Raw genomic sequence first — 7,535 nt, 5'->3', positions numbered from 1 at the left:
TCCCTCTTTTTCTTTTTTCTCGTTTCCTTTGAAGTGCTAAACAATGAGAGGGCTGCACTCCCTGTTAAGCTCATAGAGAAGTCCAGGCTGAAACTGCTTGGCACAGTGCACCACAGCTGAATCTTGTCCTCTGGACCACATGTGGATGAGAAGGGAGGAGGCAGCATCAGAAGTATAGTCAGCATGCGGTGACAATGGCTGCACAGAGCATTGATCCCCCTAGCCGAAACTCAGACTACATCCGCACAGCATAGTTGATGAGCACTCATTTCCAGAGACTGTTTCTTTCTGCCTCTGTTGCTCTGAATGTTGAACCTTGACATTTCTTGACACAATGTATAAGAGACTTTAAGGGTGTAATTATGGAGACCAAAAGATTTGCATGTCAGGACCTTATTGATTATAATGATTGAGATAAAAGATTTAATTAGTCCAGCTTGTCACCGTTGAGCATGAGGAAAATTACTTGTCCTTCCATTGTCTCCGTCTTACCCCTTCTGCCTCTTTTTCTTGTATGCAGCCACAGACACATCCTTGCAGTGATAAATGCTATTCATTACCAAAGGATGGAACGGGAAATGAAGCAAAATTAGTGCTCTGGGAAGTGTTCCATGACTGGGGCATATACCATTGGCTGCTGAGGCATCTGGGACATGTGTTTATCCACTCCCACATGTTTCTTGAAGCAATATCTCACAGTTACTCACATTATGCTGTTCGCACCTCACTCTGCAATCTGATACATCCTCTTTCCTTTCCAATTTCTTCCTTTCTGTCTGTCTGTTTCATTTTTTCATAGACACTATGCCATCTCTGAATTATGTTCTTTTGAGGCCCTTTATGCTTTTAATTTTGTCTTTTCTCAGGAGGAGAGCTATAATTTAATATATAATATATAAAAAAACTATCCAGTGGAAGAAATTTCTTCCGAAAAATGTGACACATTGTACACAGGGAACTTATAATTATATCAATTTATATCGTCCCGTATTTCATTATAGTAATATTGTTTTAGTTCACATGTATAATGCCTGTATTACATTTTCTTTTCCTTTGCCTCTAAAGAATATCTGCAGTTGATTTGACAACCATGACAGTTGTAGCAAGTGCATTGTTTGATTCTTAGTGTATCCTGTATTTTCATCTAACAGCTATTTAATCTGTTTGACTACTCTGAGGTGAAGTGTTAAGGTCTTTCCATGCTGACCAGTTTTTTAAAGCTTTTTGCTGTTCATTTTATTCCATTTGGAAGCACAACTAAGTAAGGGAGAGTGGTGTCACAGTACAGGTCACTGACAACGGCTCAAAGGCATTGACTTGAGAATTTATTATTATTTTATTAGGTAATAATTTTCTGTCGTTCTTGTCATGGCATGTGATAAGTAATATTAGTCAGAATGAAGAACATCTAAATTTCACTAAACCTGTTGTCTGCTGGTGCAATATAACACGTCAGTCAGATATGGGGAATAATGTCTTCTACTCGGTCAAGCACAGGTGTTTCCAGCATGTATCCGAGTATTGATTTGGGATGACACTGGTCTTGCATGACATGTCAGTCAGAAATGTACTTCTGTCAGAACAGCTTTAGTCAAAATAGGACTGCTATGGCTCTCTGGGACCCACATCTTTGCGCTTCCATGCACATACATGAAAAGCAAAAAGGCAAGGGCAGCAGCAGGAAGAACTCACAGAAAAGAGCAAACTGACTGACATTGGGTGTGATGTTAATTAAATCATAAACATAATGAATAGCATGAAATTGAATTGTTTGAGGTGGGTTGCAAAGCAGCTTACAAGAGATTTACACTCAAGCGCATTAGCTAAACTATCAAGTAATGGGTTGCAAAATCTAATGCTACCTTTAGTTAGTTATGCAACCAGATGCTTAAGTGACTAGTCATTGACTTGAGGTGTTTGTTTGTTTGTTTGTTTTTTAACATACCTCTGTTAGTTGTTGTCTGATAAACATTAGAGGCATATGAGAATCTTAAAGACACAGTTATTGGTGGTTGTTTCTTCCATATTATCCACAAATGTGTCACATATATTTCTTTGACATTCTGGTGGTACTGTATGAGACGACAAATCATGGGATTGCAAGAATTTTATAAAAATGTATGCTACTGAAACAATGAATGTACCAAAAACCAAATTTTTTGCAAGTCCACCCAGTAGTTCTGGACATGGTTCAGTCTGAAGGAAAGTGCTGAAGTGTATCCAATGATCAGCTCTCGAAACATCATTATAACCAGCACAAATTATTACTGTAGGGTTGGCTCTTAAATCGGATTTCTTCTCTGTGTATTCGGGGTTCCAGTGACAGTCTCTTGATTGATTTGGCCGCACCTGTAATCAGTGACGGTAACAGCAACTGTGGCTTTCTACTACAAATCACAGAATTCTGGGGGCTGGCTATAATTGGCTTTTTCTATCATTCTGTGAGTAACCATGATCTGATTTTATGCTGCACTCTGCATGGGCCTGCCAATGGCAGGGCACAGGGAAAGGAGTTGGTTACCTTGCTGAGAAGTTGAAGGTGTGGAACTTATTCCCTGCAGCTCTACATCTAATAACTGTTCCTGCTGCTGTTTCTTGTTTTATTACTTCTGATAATAAACTGATCAAACTGATCTGGTTGTTTTTGTTTTGTTTTGTTTTTAAACAGTATAATGCCCCTTTTCTTGTCCATGTAGATATAGTTTTGATGAATATAAAAGCATAAGCATTTACTCAAATCTGCTTTATCAATCAGAATCAGAATGCTTTAACCTCCTAAGACCCGAACTCCTCCATGGCATGCATTTTTTATTTCCCTTTGATATTTGGGCTTTTTGGGACCTGATGAGTGTAAAAACAAAGAAGTACCAGATTTATTTATTTATTTATTTTTTTACCTGATTTTTGTTTCTGAGAAAAATGGGATGCACATATGAGGATATTTGTTTAAAATTTCAATAGAACAGTGGCAGTATAATGCCCCTGTAAGTGGATATCAATCCCTTGTAAGAGCAAATTTAGAAAATTAGTATTTTGGTCTAGACAACCCAAAATGTGATGTCCACATATGTGGACGCCAGTTCCTAGGAGGTTAATAATCCCTGAAGAAATTATGTGGTTACAGTTGCTTCAAGACTATAAGGATAGTAACAGACCTATAAGAGGACCTATAAGAAATAGCTCTAATATATACAAATTGCAGATATTACAGAGATTAAATATATGTGATTGACATTTTAGTCTAAACTGTAAAACTTTGCTATTTGTTGTTTTTCACTGTAGAGGATGTGTAAAGGGGTGTAATTATGGTACTGTGTGCCATCACCTTTTCTACCTTGGACTCAGTTTCAGTGATATATGAAAACTTTCTCCATGTACAAGTTTCTAAAGTGTTAGTTGAGGCTTTAGTGCTCTAATGCTTTTTTTGAATGCTTATTTTATATAATATAAACAAGCACCCACACAGTAATTAGTCATTCTCAGCTTATTCGACTAATCATTATTACCACCACTCATGTGCTCAGAAAAGATTAATCGGTCTATGGGGAGTACTTGGTGAGTAGCAACAATGTGTTGTGGATGGATCATCTAAGATGGTCTCTAGTGACGTTTGGTCTGTTTTCAGCATCTCCCTTCTGGCTTATGATTTGTGGTCTGCCCATCAGAAACCTTCAATGTGAACTTTTTCTTGAGTAATTTAACCCTTATCATATTTTTTCCTATTGGTAATGCCTTTACATTAGCCTAACCACAGCTCCATAGCTAGGCAAATTTAAAGTTATTGTGAAAATTAAGATATACACAAAGAACGAAAGCTGTGGGTGCTTTAAAGTTGTAGTGTGTTTTGCTGGTGCTTTGAGTAACTGCTTATTTTGTTGCTTTTCCTCCCTCAAAACTAGGCTGGAGAAACTTTAATGAAATTACAAACAAAATTAACTGCATTCCATTTTACTTACACATCATGGTCAATCGAATGTGGTCACTAAAATCTACAAAGAAATACTAATCTTTATGTCTGTTTCTCTACATTTCAGACATAAGCGTACTGATATAAAAAGCTATGAGGGTGCTTGGCTCAGTTATTTAAAATTTTACTTTTTTCAAATTTCAATCTCATGAGGCACAGTGCTGTAAAATGCAATTTTAGCACGTTTCATTGACCTTTACATTTACACAACAGCATGAAGTTTCTGTCACAGTGTGTTTTGTCAAAATGGTTTCAGCTTTGGTTCAGAAAATTAGATTTCAATCACATAAAAGAAAAATCACCCAAGAAGCACCCAAAACATAGCCTAGTATGGTACAAGGCTGTTCTCTGTATTTGCACATGACAACCTCAGGTGTTTGCAGGCATGTTACTGTATGCATCACTGAATTCACACAGATTGTCATAGGAAGATTGTATTACACTGAAGTAGGTGCTACCGCTGTTTATTCAGCATTTGCCTACTTGTGATTTATAATACTGCACAGTATTTCTTGCTTTTGGTTTATAGCTCTGAATTTGACGAGATGTGGTGTGATCAAAGAAACAATCATCAGGTATTTCTCTCTAAGACTGAAGTTTTCAGGGTTGTGTTTTTTTGTTTTTTTTTTACTTTATGTTGCATTTATGTTGCCGTGTTTTGTGGCATGTACTACTGTTATTACTGGCTCAAATTAGGCTGCCACAGGCTATTTTGCAGATGTGTCGCTGTACACATTCTCCAAAATTAATGTAGAAATTATATTTTAGGAATTATTTCTCAGCTTGTTCAGTCAGGCCACAAACTCCATTGGTCTTACTGTCTGCAAAACATATGTCACAGCTAAACAGACAAGTAGTCCAAAGACCAGTAGTATCTCCACAGTAAGTTGCTAACTAGCTTGTGAAATCCATTGCTGGAAATACAATAAACAGTTACCCTGTAATCTGCACTTTTTATGTAATTCTAACATGAAATACAAATTACGGAGTGACTTGGTGTCAGCAGAACATTGTTTTTGTTTGCTTGTTTGTTTTTTTTAATCCCTAAATTTCTGTAAAAACCTAAAAATTATTGGATTATTGGGCTCTACTTTCTATGTTCTACTTAGCTAATCGGTTACACTGTGATTTTGGTCTGCTGACCTAGAGTGGGTCATCTCAGAGACAGACTGAATCCGACAGGATGGACCACTGAGGTTTTTAAAGCATTGCTTTGCTATATTTTATTTATGTCCCTAAGATGATTCACCCTGACATTTGCTGATGCTCTCTGTCTCAAGCAAATCTCCTGCCATCATAAAGCTGCTTGTCTAGGGTGCACTTGGTAAATATTTAAGAGGCTCTCTGTCAGTGTTGACCATTCCCTAGATAATTTGTGTCCAATGCCCCGACTGAGTTGCCTGGACCATAACAATTTTATGGATTATGAAGTTCTATATTCTCTCTAATGTTTGAAAAGAAGTCAACTACTAAAGGAAATGAAAGGAAAATTATCTTATGAAGTGAGACACATGCATTTATTTACTTGCAAGGAAGCAATAGCATACACAGTGAACTTCTTGCTGAGTGCTCGTTTTATTTAAACACTTCTTCTAACATTATCCTGGGAACAGATATGTATGTGACCCTTACAGAGAAACAGTTAGCTACATGATGTACTAACACATGACTCTAACTGTGCTTTGGGTAACAGATGGTAGAGGAGCCATCTTAAGTCTTGGGAGAAAGACAGAGGAACAGAGAGACGGCGAGAGTGATACATTCCCTCAGCTTACTAATATAAGTTTTGCATAGCTTTAATTTTAGAGAGTGATGCATCTAACCATCTCTTTAAACCTTCTATCCAGGATGGTGGATTTGTGGAGTGGCACAGAAGTGGAATAACTTGCTTTAAGGACCTATTCATAGCCAGCAAACTAGCATCATTTAAACAACTTGCTAACAAATACAGTCTGCCACCATCACACTTTTTCAGATACTTGCAAGCCAGGCACTTTATTTGTTCCCAGACCGCAGGCTCAAGCCCTCCACCAAAGCCTACAATATTAGAAACTATCCTACAACTCAGTCCAAACAATAGAGGGCTGATCTCCCTGCTTTACAATAAAATGTTATACTTGAAACATACCTCTTCATCCAAACTCAAGGCACTGTGGGAAGAAGACTTAGACATGACAATCTCTGACAAAACATGGGCCTCCATACTCAAACATGTCGGCTCAACGTCATTATGTGCCCGCTACTGCTTAATTCAGGTCAAAGTGATGCATAGAGTCCATTTCTCAAAATCCAGATTATCTTGTATCTATCCTATTGTGACAGATGCAAAACTGCTGAAGCCTTACTGAAACCGAACATGTACTGGTCTCGTCCCAGTCTCGTTCAGTTCTGGACAGAGGTTTTCCATACCCTGTCTAGGATTCTCAGTGTGATGCTGGCCCCTAACACCCTTCTTGCCCTGTTTGGCATCAGTGGGAATAAGGTGCTTCTACTGGCCTCTAAAAGACAGGTGTTATCATTCTGTTATCATATTATACTTATATTTATATTTATATTTCTTTCTTTTTCTTTATTTCACTTTCTTTTCTTTTATATTTCACATTATGGGCGAATTACCCCAAATGTACAGATAATCTGTAATCCCTTTCTTCTCTTTTTCTTTATATGTATAAAGGAAAAACTCTTAATAAAAAGACATTGTTTTAAAAAAAAAAATCACCTAAACCACACTTTCTATATAAGTCGGAATCAACTATGTCAGTGGCTTCATCAAAACAAACTGTTATATTCAGCGGCAAAAATATTAAAAATGAAGCTCTACCTGTGTGTTTAGCTTCAGGATTAAGAATTTGTCAGACACGTGATAGGTTAAAGAGTGTGGTTCATTACTGTTACTGTCCTGATAGTAGATTTTTCATTAAAAATCAGTTAGTTTGTAAATGAAAGAAACAGCTGTACAGCTTGATAATTAATATTTGTATCTTAACTGGGCAAGAGGGATATCCTAACAGTCAGATAAGACTGATTTTAGATCATTGTGAATATTCATATTAGTTTATCTGCTTAATAACATCAGCTATATAAAGTACAAATCTAGTTGAGCATATGAAAAACAGAGATTGTTGTTATTAAATATGTTATAAAATGAACTTTCAAACCACATAACAAAATTCAGTTGATATTTGTGTTGTGAAAAACTCTCTACTACTGTAATTGATGCAAGTTCCTTCACTGTCACCTGAAAGTCTTTCACAGGTACCAGATGTATGCGCCTTTTTTACCAAATGCAAATTACAACCCACGTGTTGAGAAATTGAATTTCTCTCTGTGTAGCTCACTTTCTGTTTTTAACGGTCTCCTCCTCTCTCAGTTTCTGCCATGTCTTTGTTGTGTAAATAGGACAATTCTAGTGTTGAATTTAGTTTTCCAGCACTTCAGAAGGTAACAGGCCCAGTAACTTCTGCACACAAACACACACACATCAATTTTGCACACAAATTTGCAATCTTCTTACAGAGTAGCAGGCTGTGTGTGTGTGTGTGTGTGTGTGTGTGTGTGTGTGTGTGTG

At 37.1% G+C, this 7,535-nt stretch overlaps 1 protein-coding gene across 2 annotated transcripts in view; it reads left to right on the top strand.

The window, feature by feature from the left end:
* Positions 1 to 7,535, top strand: part of LOC102215614 (protocadherin-15-like) — a 221,912-nt gene that overhangs the window by 33,219 nt on the left and 181,158 nt on the right. The gene's annotated exons all lie outside the window — the stretch shown is intronic.

Source organism: Pundamilia nyererei, unplaced genomic scaffold (genome assembly GCF_000239375.1).
Source record: "Pundamilia nyererei isolate P.nyererei 1_Seehausen unplaced genomic scaffold, PunNye1.0 scaffold00024, whole genome shotgun sequence".
NCBI lineage: Eukaryota > Metazoa > Chordata > Actinopteri > Cichliformes > Cichlidae > Pundamilia > Pundamilia nyererei.
This window is presented reverse-complemented; position numbering and strand designations above follow the sequence as displayed.